The sequence below is a fragment of the Marmota marmota genome, unplaced genomic scaffold, assembly GCF_001458135.2.
Source record: "Marmota marmota marmota unplaced genomic scaffold, marMar, whole genome shotgun sequence".
Lineage (NCBI taxonomy): Eukaryota > Metazoa > Chordata > Mammalia > Rodentia > Sciuridae > Marmota > Marmota marmota.
In genome coordinates this window covers 21,880,913-21,896,406 of record NW_025999968.1, presented here as the reverse complement: position 1 = coordinate 21,896,406, position 15,494 = coordinate 21,880,913, and the positions used below count along the sequence as shown (strand labels likewise).

The 15,494-nt window shown below is 32.1% G+C and overlaps 1 protein-coding gene and 1 non-coding gene across 2 annotated transcripts in view; both read left to right on the top strand.

Annotated features, from left to right (window-relative positions):
• The window catches only part of Epha6 (EPH receptor A6), an 800,746-nt gene that overhangs the window by 152,523 nt on the left and 632,729 nt on the right, over positions 1–15,494 (top strand). The window lies entirely within an intron of this gene.
• Positions 5,065–5,137, top strand: Trnag-acc. Its single transcript has one exon. It is a non-coding gene; the product is annotated as a tRNA-Gly (tRNA).

The window sequence follows — 15,494 nt, the reverse complement described above, 5'->3', positions numbered from 1 at the left end:
TTTCTATGAGAATGTGCTGCTTAATGATGTGCTGCTGTCCTGACAGTCATTACTCCTGAGATCTTCTGTAGGGTCTGTATTTGCTGTTCTTCATTTTCAGGATGATGTATCAAGATGTATATTTACTTTTCCTCCTGTGTGTGTTTATGTGTATTTTTTTATTTTTTTGGTGATGGGTATTGCTTTCTTCTGTTTTTTATTTCTAGAATTCTTATTAAGATTTGTTGAAGACTTTCACTCTGTCCTCTTTGAAATTCTATTTTGAATATTTCAGTCCCAGTACCAATTTTCACATCATGAATTTTCACTTTTGACAGCATCTAGGTAAGAGTTTATTGTATCTATTGAGATATTTTTACCTTCATTGCTTTTAATTTTTTCATTTTCTTATTATTGTTTCTGCTCTGCATAATCTGTTTTGTAATTCCTTTCTCTTTTATGGATTTTATATTATTTCTTATAGATTTTCAAATCATATTGAAATGGATTTGGAATCAAAATTAATCTCCTCATTTTTATTGGGGATATTGACCATATTTCAAAGCATTTTTTGTCTATAATGTCCTTTTGATTTCTAACATAGGCTAATTTGTCTGGGAATTTCATATTCTGTTTTCTTTAATTTTTTTTCCTTTTCCTTTGTTGATTTATTAGTTGCACCAGCCCAGTCCTTAAATACAGAAAAAAACTTAAGAGGCATAAGAAATTTACCAAAGAATTTGTATTAGTATCCTGGTTGACAGATGGGTAGTTCCCCTTCATGCAGTGACTTGGGGACCAGACTTCTTGCATTTCTTAAAGCAGCTATCCCTGAGAACTTGGAAGTGGTCTGTGTCCAGCTCAGAGACTGTAGGAAGCACATGTTCCTTTTAATCAATTCATATTTGAAGGGACACAGATTTCTTTCTATCACAAACCAACAGTAAGAATGAGTAAATGACCAAACCTGGCTATAAATAGGGAGTAGGATATTCTTAAATGATGTCCCTGCTCAGTAATCACTTTTCAACAATAGTTTCCAACCATGGATTAGAAAGTCTAAATTTTTCTATAAAATTGTTCATCTTTGAAACAGTCTGTCTCCTCTCCCACAAAATGGACACACTTATCTTCATATGTCTGATAATACAGTGTTTTATCTATCAGGTTTAAATATGTCTTCTTGTTGTGTGGGGATGCACAAATAAATGACAAGCCATCTACTACTAACATAAAATATACAATAGTGTAAAAAAAATAGAATATTCCTAGGAAGAAAGGGGAATAATGCTGGAGGTTATGTTAAGTGACTAAATGAGATACAGGAAGGTAAACACAAAATGTTCTCTCTCCTATATGGATATTTAAAAACAAAATCACTTGGAATATATAATAGTGATTACTAGAAGCAGGGAAGAATGGGGGGAAGAAGAATAAAGCAAACTTTCGTAATAGGCACCTAAACACAATTAGAAATAAGAAGTTCTAGTGTTCTACAGCACAGTCGGGTGTCTGCAATTTATAGTAAACTTACATATTTTATGTGTAACTACTAGAGTGGATCTCAATATCTTCAAACACAAAGTAATGATAAAGAGATGGAAATGTTGATTACATTGATATGATCAGTATGTACTAAATGTATTGAAATAATCACATTTTGCTACAAAATTATGTACAAATTATGTTAAAATTTGTTAAATGTTAATAGATATGGAAATATTAATTTTCCTAATTTTATTATTTTATTTTATATACATGTATTAAACTATTAAACTGTACCTCATAAATATGTAGAATTAAAAATAAGTCAAATGAGGAAAAGGGGAACACACAGATGTGACTGCACCTTAGCAATGATGGACCTTATGGGGCAGGCACTATGAGGTTCCTGAATGCTGATTCAGTGGTGCACTCTTATCCATTGTTGTCAATGTCTCCTGGCTCCACTCTGTGAGCTTTTTTTTTTTAATCATCCATGACCACTTCTGATATATTGGAGGGTGAGCTGCTTTTATCGCCATGCTCATCCATTTCTGGAGTGCACGGATTGTTTTACCTCCATAGCCTCTTTTAGTCTATACTCATGATTTGTTGGCAGTAAGATTTCCTAAAATTCATAGCATCCTTTTGATATATTTGTCAATTCCATGTGCCAGAATCCACACACCAAGTCCATAGCCTTTAGGTGTGCTCCATTTATTAACTTACCCATTTGCTGCTTTACTCAAACTCCTCCTTTAATTTAATGCAGCTAAGTTTGGGTCATCTTAAACACTAGGGGTGAGTAGGTCTACGAAATGAGGTAGAGTCTCTTTATTAGGATGTCTCAATCTATCTTTGGTACTTAAGATATTTTTTTCTTAGTTTTTTCTCTGTTTGATGTAGAAAAAAAAAATCACCCTTTCTCATCCTGAATCAACTAATTTTGTTCAATGCTTTCCAGTTTTCCAGTTTTGCTTTTTTGCTTTTGTTTTTGCTCTTCTTTAAGCTTGCAGCATAGCTAATTATTGCCTGGGCTCCTCTCTTCCTGAAAGTATCTTCTTAAATATATCAAGTAACATTACACACACACACACACACACACACACACACACACACACACACACCATACTCTTGCCCGGCTTTCCAGCTCAAAATTTTACCAAAAATAGTATTATAACATAATAAAGGTTTGCATTTATCTAGCCTCCTCTTAAGTTTACATATCACTAGCCCCCTGATTATTGAGCTTAATGTCATAGTTCAAGGATTTTTTACATGTCAGTTGAAGGGCATAGCCATAGGTATTTTTAATACTTGATTTAGGGTACTACTTAAGAGCCGAGGTAACAAAATCAAATTCTAAATCCTAGAATCTTAATATTCAGAAGTTTGTTTTTCATTCACATAAGAATTCCAGGTGTGCCTCGTTTCCAAATCATATATTTTTCATCTCCATTATCATCTATGGCCTTCCAATGAATGTAAAAATAACCACATAGAAGACACAACAGTTTCTTAAAAGTCTTGGCATACATGTGTTATATAAGCTTGACAAAGTCACGATAGCACACTTGTAAAAGTTATATAATTAACAAGGTAAAGGTTCTGAGTGCAAGCAGCAATATTAATCTCCATCCAGTGCAGGTAATAGAAAATTATCTTTTTTGATCATCCAACAAACAGTTAACACATATATAAATGTTCCATGAAAACACAAACTGAACTGAATATATATTCCTAATTAAACATTAAAAGTTATTTTTATAAATTTAACCTCTTTTCCATAGCAATAAACAGGATTCAAATCTTTTGAAGAAAGTGTGATTATTTCCATGTACAACCCACAAATAGCACCAGGAAACAGTTGGAGTAAATTTCTCACTAATGTATTTTGTAGTTCATTGAAAGTTTAATGTCAAACCTTTACCAAAGAAAACTGTCTTAATTTTATAAAAATGCAGTATAATATAATTGTAAAATATTGTAATAAATATGTACATATTAAAGAGTAAATGATAATCATACTAATAAAATAATGTATTCCTATATAACTAATAAAATTATGATAATGATAAAACATAGGGGCTGATTTGAAGTTATACATTCTTTTTTTTCTCTTAATATTTTATTTAATATAAAAAGTTTTTAAATTTTTTTATTTATATATGACAGTGGAATGCATTACAATTCTTATTACACATATATTACACATATCTCTGGTTGTAAACAAAGTATATTTACACCAATTCATGTATTCATACATGTACTTTGGATAATAATGTCCATCACATCCACCATCATTTCTAACCCCATACCCCCTCCCTTACCTCCCACCCCTCTTCCCTATCTAGAGTTTGTCTATTCCTCCCATGCTCCCTCTCCCTACCCCACTATGAATCAGCCTCCTTTTATCAGAGAAACCATTCAGCATTTGGTTTTGGGGGGATTGGCTAAATTCACTTAGTTTTACCTTCTCTAACTCCATCCATTTACCTGCAAATGCCATAATTTTATTCTCTTTTATTGCTGAGTTATATTCCATTGTGTATATATGCTACATTTTTTATATCCATTCATCCACTGAAGGACATCTAGGTTGGTCCCACAGTTTAGCTATTGTGAATTGTGCTGCTATAAACATTAATGTGGCTGTGTCCCTGTAGTATGCTGTTTTTAAGTCCTTTGGGTACTGATCAAGGAGAAGGATAGCTGTGTCAAATGGTGGTTTCATTCCTGATTTTCCAAGAAGTCTCCATACTGCTTTCCATATTGACTGCACCAATTTGCTCCCACCTGCAGTGTATGAGTGTACCTTTTTCCCCCCACATACTCGCCAACACTTATTGTTGTTTGTCATCATAATAGCTGCCATTCTGACTGGAGTGAAATGAAATCTTAGAGTGGTTTTGATTTGCATTTCTCTGATTGCTAGTGATGATGAACATTTTTTCATATATTTGTTGACTGATTGTATATCATCTTCTTGTAAGTGTCTGTTCAGATCCTTGGCCCATTTATTGAGTTATTATGATTATTGTTATTATTTTGGAGTTTAGCTTTTTGAGTTCTTTATATACCCTAGAAATTAGTGCTCTATCTTATGTGAGGGGGTAAAGATTTGCTCCCAAGATGTACGTTCTCTATTCACCTCACAGATTGTTTCTTTTGTTGAGAAGAAACTTTTTAGTGTGAGTCCATCCCATTTATTGATTCTTGTTTTTAATTTTTGAACCAAAGAAGTCTTATTAAGGAAGTTGGGGCCTAATCTCACATACATAACTAAAAAAAATATGATAATTATAAAATGTAGGAGCTGATTTAAAGTTACATGTTCTTTTCTCTATATTCAGAGCTAGCATTGAAACTACAGTGGTATGATTGATTGCATGTATTCTATATGAACATTGAATAAGTTCTTTTAGGATATTCTCACATCTAAGCTCTATAGAAGTATACTTAGAAGGACTACAGAGTTTAAATTTCCAGTAATAGAGTCTATAAAAACCAATAGAAAAATGGATAGAGAAAAAGGGATAGGTGTTTCAGGGTTTAATAATAGAGTATATGATATAAATACACTTAAAATGTTTATTTAAGGACTGGGATTGTAGCTCAGTGGTAGAGCACTTGCCTACCATGCACGAGGCACTGGGTTCAATCCCCAGCACCACATGAAAATAAATAAATAAATAAATAAAGGCATTGTGTTCATCTACAACTAAAAAAAAAATTTAAAAAAATGTTTATTTAAGATAAATTGTATATTTTATGCAGAAAACATTTTGATTTTGGTTATAGTTACAATTACTACTATTTTCTGGAGGAGGATTCTGAAGGTAAATATATGTGTGTGTGTGTATATATATATATGTTATATAAAATATATAATTGTGTATTGTATATAAAATAAGAGTATATATTATGGTGATGGGGAGAGATTCTTATTTTAGAGTTCTTTGAGACAATGACATAATACAATTTTAAGAAATTGCTAGTGTTCTAAGTTGTGCCTGTGGCCTTTTAAAGAAGAAATGTTTGTACTCGAATTTTGTTCTATTTTCGTGTGTAGTACTTTACAAGGGAAAATTTTATTATTATTTATAGTTTTCCATCATGACTTTGTGTGAAAAATAAATTTTGATAACTGATTACTATTTTCAATCTGAATTTAGTAGAAACCATCTGTTTTGAGAATGAGTCTCAATAAATAAGGAATTACTAGAAATGTTAGTCTATTACTAGAAAAAGTAATCTCAGTTTTAAAAGCATGAAAAACCATGGTGCATAAATTTAGAGGAATGGAGATTTCCAGTTTCTTGTTGCTCTACAAAGACTATCACCACATAAAGAAACATGGAGTAGCAACAACTGATGGCAACTTTGGGAGCATAAAATCTGTTTTATCTTCAGCAGCAGACAAGGAAAAAGCATGATTTATTCCCATTATTTGAGAGTATTAAAAATAACTACAGTAAAAAATCATGAAGATCTCTTGAAAGATGTAAACCTTTTGTGTTGGACGGAGATAATTACCCATTGTCTTGGACAGAATTCTATAATAGGATCATAGTACTTTTGGTCATTTTCTTAAAATGATTAATATCCCTTCATTTCTTTGTCTTATTTCTAATATTCCTCTGAAGTTAGCTGCTATACAGGATGAGCTATTTTGTATCCCAATGAACCAAAGAAGCCTATGTTCTTTGTATCAATGTTGACTAATTAAATATTTTAATTCAATTAAGTATAAAAAGATTAGTTAATTTGTAAAACTTTGAAATCGCAATAAAGATGGATTATGTAAGAGCTTATTCTCAATTAATTTAATAATTGCATTATGACCAAGAGCCTACTCTTTATAAAGTCTAATTGTATGTGGGTGTATTCCATGTAATTATAGATTGTTAATGTGAACCAATTTGCCATGCATATGAAATTCTATACTTAATTATGTAATTTTCAAAATTACCCTATAAAATAAATAGCAAATAATACACACACTACTGAGGCAAATTATTGATAGTTTTCATATTTGATCATAAGTTCCTTTACTTTTATTTAGATGACCATTAAATTCCCTACTTACCTATTTATGAATATGTCATATATTAATGTATTCTCTTAATTGACCGGTATTTGATTCAGTAGAATAACTTGGCCTTGATGAAATATTGCTTTAATGTTAAATTATATATATTCTTTATAAAAAACCTGGATGAACATATTCAAACTAATGCAGTGAATCACAAAATTGTTATTAGTGATTAAAAAAGAGTAAAATAATTAGGTTATTGAGTTCTTGGATGAGAAATTTAGATATTTGGAAGATACACATGTTAATTCAGAGTTATGAACAAATCACATTCAATTGTTACTGTTTTTGCCGCTTCTAAATCAGCAGAAATGACTCCAAATTTTATTCAAAATAAAAATGGAATGAAATGTAGAAGAATGTTGAAAAATAAAAAGGGAAAAATATCTGAACAATAATTCAGTAATTGAATTAAAATGTATTCAAGGGAAACTTGAAATGTATAATATCAACACCTCAAGAGAAATCTATATTCATAGTTCCAAGTAGAAAGGGAAAATAGGTTAAATTATATGAAGTAATTAAACTATGGTAAAATAGAGATCATTGATTAATGGAGAGAGAATAGATGTGCTAATTAACTCAGTGAATCCTACTTACAGAGATTAAGATTGGGTTGGGGGAGCAATAGTGATTTGGATGTAGGGATAGTACTGCCACCTCTTAGTAGGCCCCAAAGGAGATGCCTTCGTAATTTAAAGCAGCTTTCTTTAGAATGTAGGAAATTAGTATCCAGTGAAGTGCAGGGATCTATTAAGAGGCAGAGAAATCCCACAGAGGATTTAGCATTGCAATAAAACAGCTCTGAGGCAAAGTTATAACAGAAACATACTGATTTGTAGGATACAAATTGAGGCTTTCATAGACATTTACAACTCTAACAAAACATTAATTTAAAAGAATCAAAAAGAAACATTACTAATATAATAAAGGATTAAATTTATGCCAACATTGTTTTATCTGTTTGTTTTATTAGGAAGCAATCACATAGGTATTTACTATGGATTATGATCAATCAGAGGAAACTTTTGAGAGCCTGCTTGCCAATCACAGCCTATTTTTGTAAATGAAGGTTTTTTGGAACACACCCATGTCCATTTGTTTGCATGTTATCTTTCCAGGCTTTGAAAATAAAATAGCAGAATTCAGTAGTTGTGTGGGAAACTCTATGGCCTACATAGTTCTAAAATATTTGCTATCTGCTTCTTTACAGATATGCTTACAGATTCTTGCTATGTATCTGGAAATACAAATGAGGTGGTCAAATGTGTTATTTTTAGGAAGGTATTAATGTGTAACTTTATTTTTTTAACAATTAAACATAGCATAAAACCTCTAGTGGAAATACTGTCTTTTTATTCATTCATTTTATTAAAGCATCTGTGCTTAAGGAATAAAATTTCAAAAGTATTTAATAAAGGATTAGGTATTGATCTTTTAAGATAAATTCTATTAAGAGAATCTGAGAGAAAAGAACATATTCATAAAATAAATCTAAAATGTGTGTGTGTGTGTGTGTGTGTGTGTGCGCGCGCGCCCACACATTTTTTCTTTGGGGGTTGTTGGTATAGTGTTAATGACTTAGGAGAACTTTCTGAAGGACTCTCTTTAGTACTAGCTGTTTTTTCATTCAGCAAAATCTTAACTATTGTCCAAGCTAAACACTAAAAATGCATTTCTTAAAAATTGATAAGTAGCTTATATTCCTTGTATTAAAGGATGTAGAGAAGCAAATGATAACTAAAATTTAGGTTGTCTTTTACTTAAAAATTACTAGAAAATGGATTTATGTGAACCAAAGACTCGATTTTCAGTAGGTTTTCAGGTTTTATTTCTACCTTCAGATAATATTGAACTTTCAGCAATGTAAAAAAGTGTGTTTATTAATGTATGATGTAGAGTTAGCAAAAATGTATTGCATATTTATCATATTATGGAAACTACTGATTAACATGGTCCCTGTAAAATAATACACATATTCCATTCTATTCAATACTATTTAAATAATTTTGCAGTTACTTTTATTATAGGTATATATTTATACATATAATATATAATATGTATGTATATTATATGTATATATTATAAAATATATGATAAAATTATATACGTACACATATTCAAATAATTCATCATAACTAAGGATTTGAAAACTAATTTGACATTTAATCTTAAAATAATATTCAGTATTTCACTGTGGACATTATTATCTCCTTCCTAAGTGTAAGTGTACCTTATGGTATTTGCCATTTGAATCTTTGTTCTTCAAACAGAACTCCTTCCTTTCTTTCTTCTTTTCTTCCAATATTCCACATAGCCTAGGATACATATGCAAAATCTTAATAGACATGGAGTAGATTATTTGATTTATCCCTCCTTCCATTGAGGGTTTTTTTTTTCTTTTTTTTTTTTTGTGTGTGTATGTATGTTAATGATGGATATCTGGCTTCCTTAGGAAGGCAGTATGATTTTTGAAACAGATGCTAGTGATGTTCACACAATTAAATGATCTGCTTATCATTTAATAATTATCATACCAACAATTAAATGCTAAAGAGAGTTCAACATTTGGAATGTCTTTTTAAATGAATATTACTTCAAAGGGCTAATGACCAAAATATGTAAGAATTCTGAAAGGAGAATGTGATACTACTTTGAGAGAATTCTCCTTAATGTAATAGCAATGAATGTGTTTGTGTATTTACTGTCTAGTGGCGATGGAATTGTAGTATTTCATGAAAAATGTCTTAATTTTTTTGTGACAGCTTGACTGTTTTCCCAGATGGTCAACATTTCAGAATTCGCCTTTTATATATATTCATAAGCAAGATGAAAGATTTAATTCTAATTAATACAATGTCATTAGTAGATCTCATGAACTCTCCAAGGATAAGTAAATTAAACTGAAGTTTATTGAGAAAAATTTTGTTATTAGATAAAAAAAATTACCAAATTATTGACTTATGTTGGTCAACATTTTCACTCCCTTTTCATAAGAAGTTATTAATTAAAATTAGGAGTAAAAGCTCATGTAAAAAAGAAATTAGCATTATACATCAAAGGTATCAGAAGAAAGTCTTATTAGTTGACAACTTCACTAAAAGAAAACAAAGGAAAGGTATGCTGCATTGAAAAAATCAGTGCTAAGGCAGCAACCTGAAATGATTTTTCTGACTCATTCTCTGAGTAGGGCCACACAAAACAACAGTGATACTTTTCTTTAGAAACATTATATACATTTGTATCTTTTCCAACAAATATATAAGGATCCAGGAGTGCTTGCATTACTGGTAATTCCACTTCTAAATTAAGAAAGTCATTGGGACCTGTCTAGTTCATTTTTCAAATGCCAAAATAAACATGCTTTTAAAATTACAAAACTATTATAAAGGCAAAAAAGAAAAACTGCCACCACTTCCAATTTAGTATTAAAAAATATTCATATATGACTAATTAGTATGAACTGTGTAAAAGCCTGTGAGCTTGTAAGTGATAACTGAAAGAAGTAGGACACTACAGGTGAGGTTGGTGCTGGAGGGAATGGCCCTGTGTCCAGGAAGCCCAGCTTCTCCGGAGTTACATGTGACCCCCAGTCCCTAAGAGCTTTACCATGTTCACCCATCTCACAGAAAGCGGTGGTTTTAAAATTTTTATTACCAACAGGAAAACGTCACTGATAGAAAATCTGTGGGAAGTGAAATTTTTCAATTAAGGGAAGACATTTAAGGAAACTCAACACTGTTAGGTTTTATTTCAGAATGGCTTGAATTATTACCTTTCCTTGGCATTCTTAAAGCTTTTCACAGATATGCAGGTTGTTCTTTCTTCCACTGTTCATTCTCTCTGAAGAAAAACTAACAACTTCGTTCAAGTACAATTGTAATTCCCTAAATGGTGAATGAAGTAAACATTGAGCATGTGTATTGTACCAGCTTATTTCAGGTTTTGGTGCTCTAGGATGTTTTTACCTGTGATGGTTCATTTAATAAACACAGTGATTGAACAGGAAATCCTGTGAGGTCATTACTGAGGTGATAGTATAATAGTAATGAATTAGAAATAATTAAACATATGTTGTAAAATCTTATAGCTGTATTTTCTAATTTTTAATAGAATATCTTAGAAGTGATAGGTCTTAGTTATTGCACCTGGCTCATTAATAATTTCTGCCCACTTTTGTCCTTATATATGGCTTTTTACATTTGATACTTCGGATAGTCAAACAGTCATCTATATAGAAATCAAATTTGTGCAAGGTTCAGTATGACTTCAAATGAGTACTATATCTTTCAATATTAAATCAGCACTTACGGTTTTAATTTTTAAAAAATCTGAATTTTCACATTGAATTCAAAGCTGTTTCTCTAAATATAAATACTTTCTACAGAATCTATACTTTAAAATATTCCTCTTAGATTGTTATTAGCTTCCCAGTCTATTTCATTTCCTTTTGAGCTTTCTTTTGGCACTCCACTTTTTAAATAAATAAAAACTATTTTACCTGCAAGTACTTTTGTTTGTTTTTGGTGCTGGGAATTGAACAAAGGAGAGACAAGTGCTTGAGCACTGAGCTATATACCCAGCTCAAGAATTTCTTGAGTTTTCTGAGAGAAACTCTTCATCTCAAGAAGATAATTGCCTAATTAATATGAACTTCCCAATTTTAGAAATGAACTAAACTGATTATAAAAAATTCTATTAGAATTATTTACATTATAAGAGATTTGTTTACTTTAAAGTATGAAACATTTAGTTAAAATTGAGACACATTTAAGGCTTTTTAATGATGGCCTGCTAATTATAATGACATAAATTAAGCTGTACTTTTAAAGTAGTAATTTCATAAGCACTGACATTTTTTTATAGCTGTGAACATATTATCACAATCGAGATGATGAACATATCTGTCGTCCCCAAATATTTCCTTATGCAAGTCTGTAATTCCTTTCTCCTGCTATTCCCTGTGGTCAGTCTCTGTGGCTTTATATGTTAGTGTCTATACATTGGTTCACATTTTCTAGAATCTTATATCACAAGGTTATACAAATATATACTCTTTTTCCCGGCTGCTTTGATTCAGCATAGTTATTTTTAATTTTTTCATGTATTTGTTTATTTCAGTAATCAATATATGTTTATTTGAGTGTAGAATATTGATTCGATACCAGTTTGTTTGTTGATGGAAATTTTGGTAGTTTTCTATTTGGGATTGTTACAAATAAGGTTGTTAAGGATATTTGTATGTAGTTCTTCAATTGGACATATATTTTTATTTCTCTCAGGTAAAGAATTGAACATATAGGTTATAATGTATAATTACATTTTTTAAATACTTTTTTAAAGTTGTAGATAGATCTTTATTTTATTTATTTATATGTGGTGCTAAGAATTGAATCCAGGGCCTCCCACATGCTGGGCAAGTGTGCTACCGCTGAGCCACAGCCCTAGCCTTGTATAATTACATTTTAAAGGAAATACCAAACTGTTTTAGTGAGTGTTCATTATACATTTTCATCAGCAGAATAAGAGAGTCTCAATGGATCCATATCCTCAGTGGTTTGTCTTTTTTATTTTAAATACTCTGAAAGGTTATAGTGGCTTCTCTTTATGTTATCAATTTTAATTACCCCAGTGATTAAAAGTATCAAATATCTTTTCATGAGCTTATTTGTCATGTTTGGTAAAGGGTCATTTTAAATCTTTTTGGTCCTATTTATGGGTTGTTCCTTTAAATATGTTTGATTAATTTTTTTTCAGTTTACTTATACAAATGTATGCATGATTATTATTTCAGAGTTCTTGACATACTCCTTCATCAAAATTAGGAGTCAAATTTATTTTTCCTTATTCTGTTTCCTGTCTTAAGAAATTTCCAAGTCTTAATTTTAATGCATCCTTTTCATTGATCTTTTTTCCTTTTATGAATCACTTTTTTGATAGTAATTGATTGATTGTGTTCTGTTTTTTATTTGTTTTTGGTAGTCTATTCTCTTTGTTAGAATTTCTGTTTTTGCTTCATGTAATCGTTCAACCCAAAGGCTACAAATACCTCAAGGATACTGTTTTCAAATTCCAAAGAAAGAACTTGGACTCAACAAAAAGGTTTTGGATATTTCATTACTTACTTACTCCTGGGTGATGGTGGGCTGGAATATAATGGAGGGCTATGCCTGCCTTCAACCTGGGGGAGTATTCATATGATAGGTTGCATACACACTGTGCAGGTAGCTTTCTTCAGATGTTGTATGAGCATATTCCTTTACTTTACAACTAAGGTCACTCTCTCTTCAGGGCCTCTCCCAGGGACTTCAGATAAGCGAAGTGGCTAGCTATCTCCCCTTCTACCTCTCCCTCATCACCACAGTCTTTCAGAGACCTTCTTGTCACTCTGCAAGCTTTCCTAGGCACTGATTGGTGTTTAGCCCAATAGTATTATGAAAAGTCTGTTGTTAGGTTCATAAATGTTTAGGGATTGTCACATTCTCTTGATGAACTGATCACTTTCTCTTAGTGAAATTACCCTCTTTGTTCCCTTGTGATTGTCTAAGAGATATGTGAATACTGGTGTGATGTCTGAATACAGGGGTGATGTTTGAATACAGGATCCCTCATTTGAATTCTTGGTCCCTGTTCTTAACCTCTTTGTGTTGTTTATATTGTTTCCCTTTGAACTTGGCAGTCCTTTCCACGAAGTGGCAGGAGTTTATTCTTGAGTCCTTAATTTTGGCCTCCCCTATGTATTTCAGAAAATGAAATGGAGTATAAGTTATAAATGTGTGCCAGTTCTGAATCTGTGTCTCAAGAAATTTAGCTTGTCTTGACTTGTTCTTCTCTCCCTATGTCACAACCAGAAGAGCTTTCCATGCATTTATTAGAACAGATTGATCCACCCACCCCATAACTTTTCATTATTTAGCTTATTTACAACACAGCTCTTTCTACAGCTCTTCCTCAACTATGGTCTTTTCCCAGAGTTATGTAGCTCTTTAGGACCAAGGACCTGTCTGACTCTGTTTCCCAATTATTAAGATTATTATCTCAGAATTGGGCTTGAAATACATGAAGCAATGAGAGAAACATGTTTTGAATGAATGCATTCTCCAATATGCTACTTTATGGGTCTGACCATTTCTGGGTATGCCACAGACTTTAATAGAAAACAGAGCTTTCTGTTCCATGGTATTATCCAGAAAGACAGAACACAGTAATGTTATTCTGAGTATAGAAAGTACAGTAACTGATGTATTGAGGAATTACGACATATCATTATTTTAATGGGACAGCATTTTAAATTTTTCCAACAACTGCCCCAGCTATGTTCTTCTGAGATTCCCCCTTTTCCTCAATAGCATCTTCCTTGTTGTCTTCTTGGACCAATGCCACAACTTTTCAGCTATGGCATTATTAGTTTATTCTATTACTTATTTATTTGAAAATGTCAATCTGAAATTTTACTCAAAGCTTTTTTGACATTTCCCATCTGTGATAACAGCTCTTGTAATTTCATGAGTACTTGGATGTGGGTGGTCTTGGAGATATCTCTTTCCTCTGCCTCCTCTATGCCAGCTCCCTCTCTAATGTTACAGGAATGGGCAAATGTCTTGACCTGATTCAGAGAGATTGCAGTTGTCTTTTTGCTGGTTATTTCTGCTTCTCAAGTTGATGATCACTTCAGATGTCCTCAATTTGCCTGACCTTCCAGTGCCTAATTCTCTTGTGTATGTGCTTTCTGCTGAGAATTATGTAAGATGTGCCCATTTCATGGATCACTGGAGAAGCAGGTCAAGATTCAGCTCCATATATTTCATCTTTCTGTTCTTCGTTAAAATCCAACAAATACTGCTGCTGGGATACCTTTTCCCCATGGTTTCTGCTTGAACGAATGTTAGTAGGTCAGCTTAAGCCCCTCAGCCTTATTCCTATCTTTTTGGCCCAAGGGTAGTTCATAGCCTTGCTTCAGCATACAGTGTGAAGGCAGGGTGCTCACAGAGCTCATTTTCTTTATAGATATAAAAGGAAGTTCCAACTCTCTATTTTGAACAGTGTTTTGACTGAGCAGCAATAAGTTGGTCCATTTACCCATCAATGTTTCAGAAGAGAAATCTAATTTAACAAGTCGAAGGAAACATTGTGTTAATTTACCTGAAATAATGGATTTGTTATGAGGAAAGATTTATTTTCACTCATGGTTTTACAGGTTTGATCCATGGTCCTTTGGCCATTTCTTTGGACTTGTAGTGGCACAGTACAAGTAGTACATGTTAGAGGAGGCAGTTCACCTAATAGCAGCCAGAAAGCAAAAAGAGCTAGGGACAAGGCCCAGTGAGCCCTTCAAGGACACACACCAGATGACCCAACTTCCTTCCACTAGTCCTTGCCTTCTGAAGGTTCTACCACCTCCCAGTAGTGCCACAGCTAGCAACTCAGCCTTTAACACAGGCCTTTGGACCATCAATATCCGAACTACAGCAGACACTTTTGGCAACTCCAAATACTGGAGAAGGTCTTTCACCAGATTGTACTCACATTATTCCAAAGTCCATTCATTGTTCCTTATTGCTCTCTTGACTGGGGATACTGAATCTGGCAAAACCTGATGAACAATTTAAGTTAATTCTCCCCAGGTATTGGAGTTTGTGAATTAGTACATTACTAGAAATGAGCAAATTCAACTTGGTCTTTGTTGAAATTGCTGTTATGTTAGAGCACAATATGTTGTTGTGCATATTTCAACTAAATTGGGTGTTTTTTATGAAAACATTTTCTATTTTTTACCCTTTTTATTTTAATTTTGCTAGTAAAATGATTCATACTTTTAAATATTGTGAGATTAAATTATTGCAACTATTTCATACCTTTCACAACTGTAATTTTTTTAAATTTCTATGTTGATTTTTTTTAAGTTTTTTTAATTCCACATTTTTTTTTTTTTTTTTTT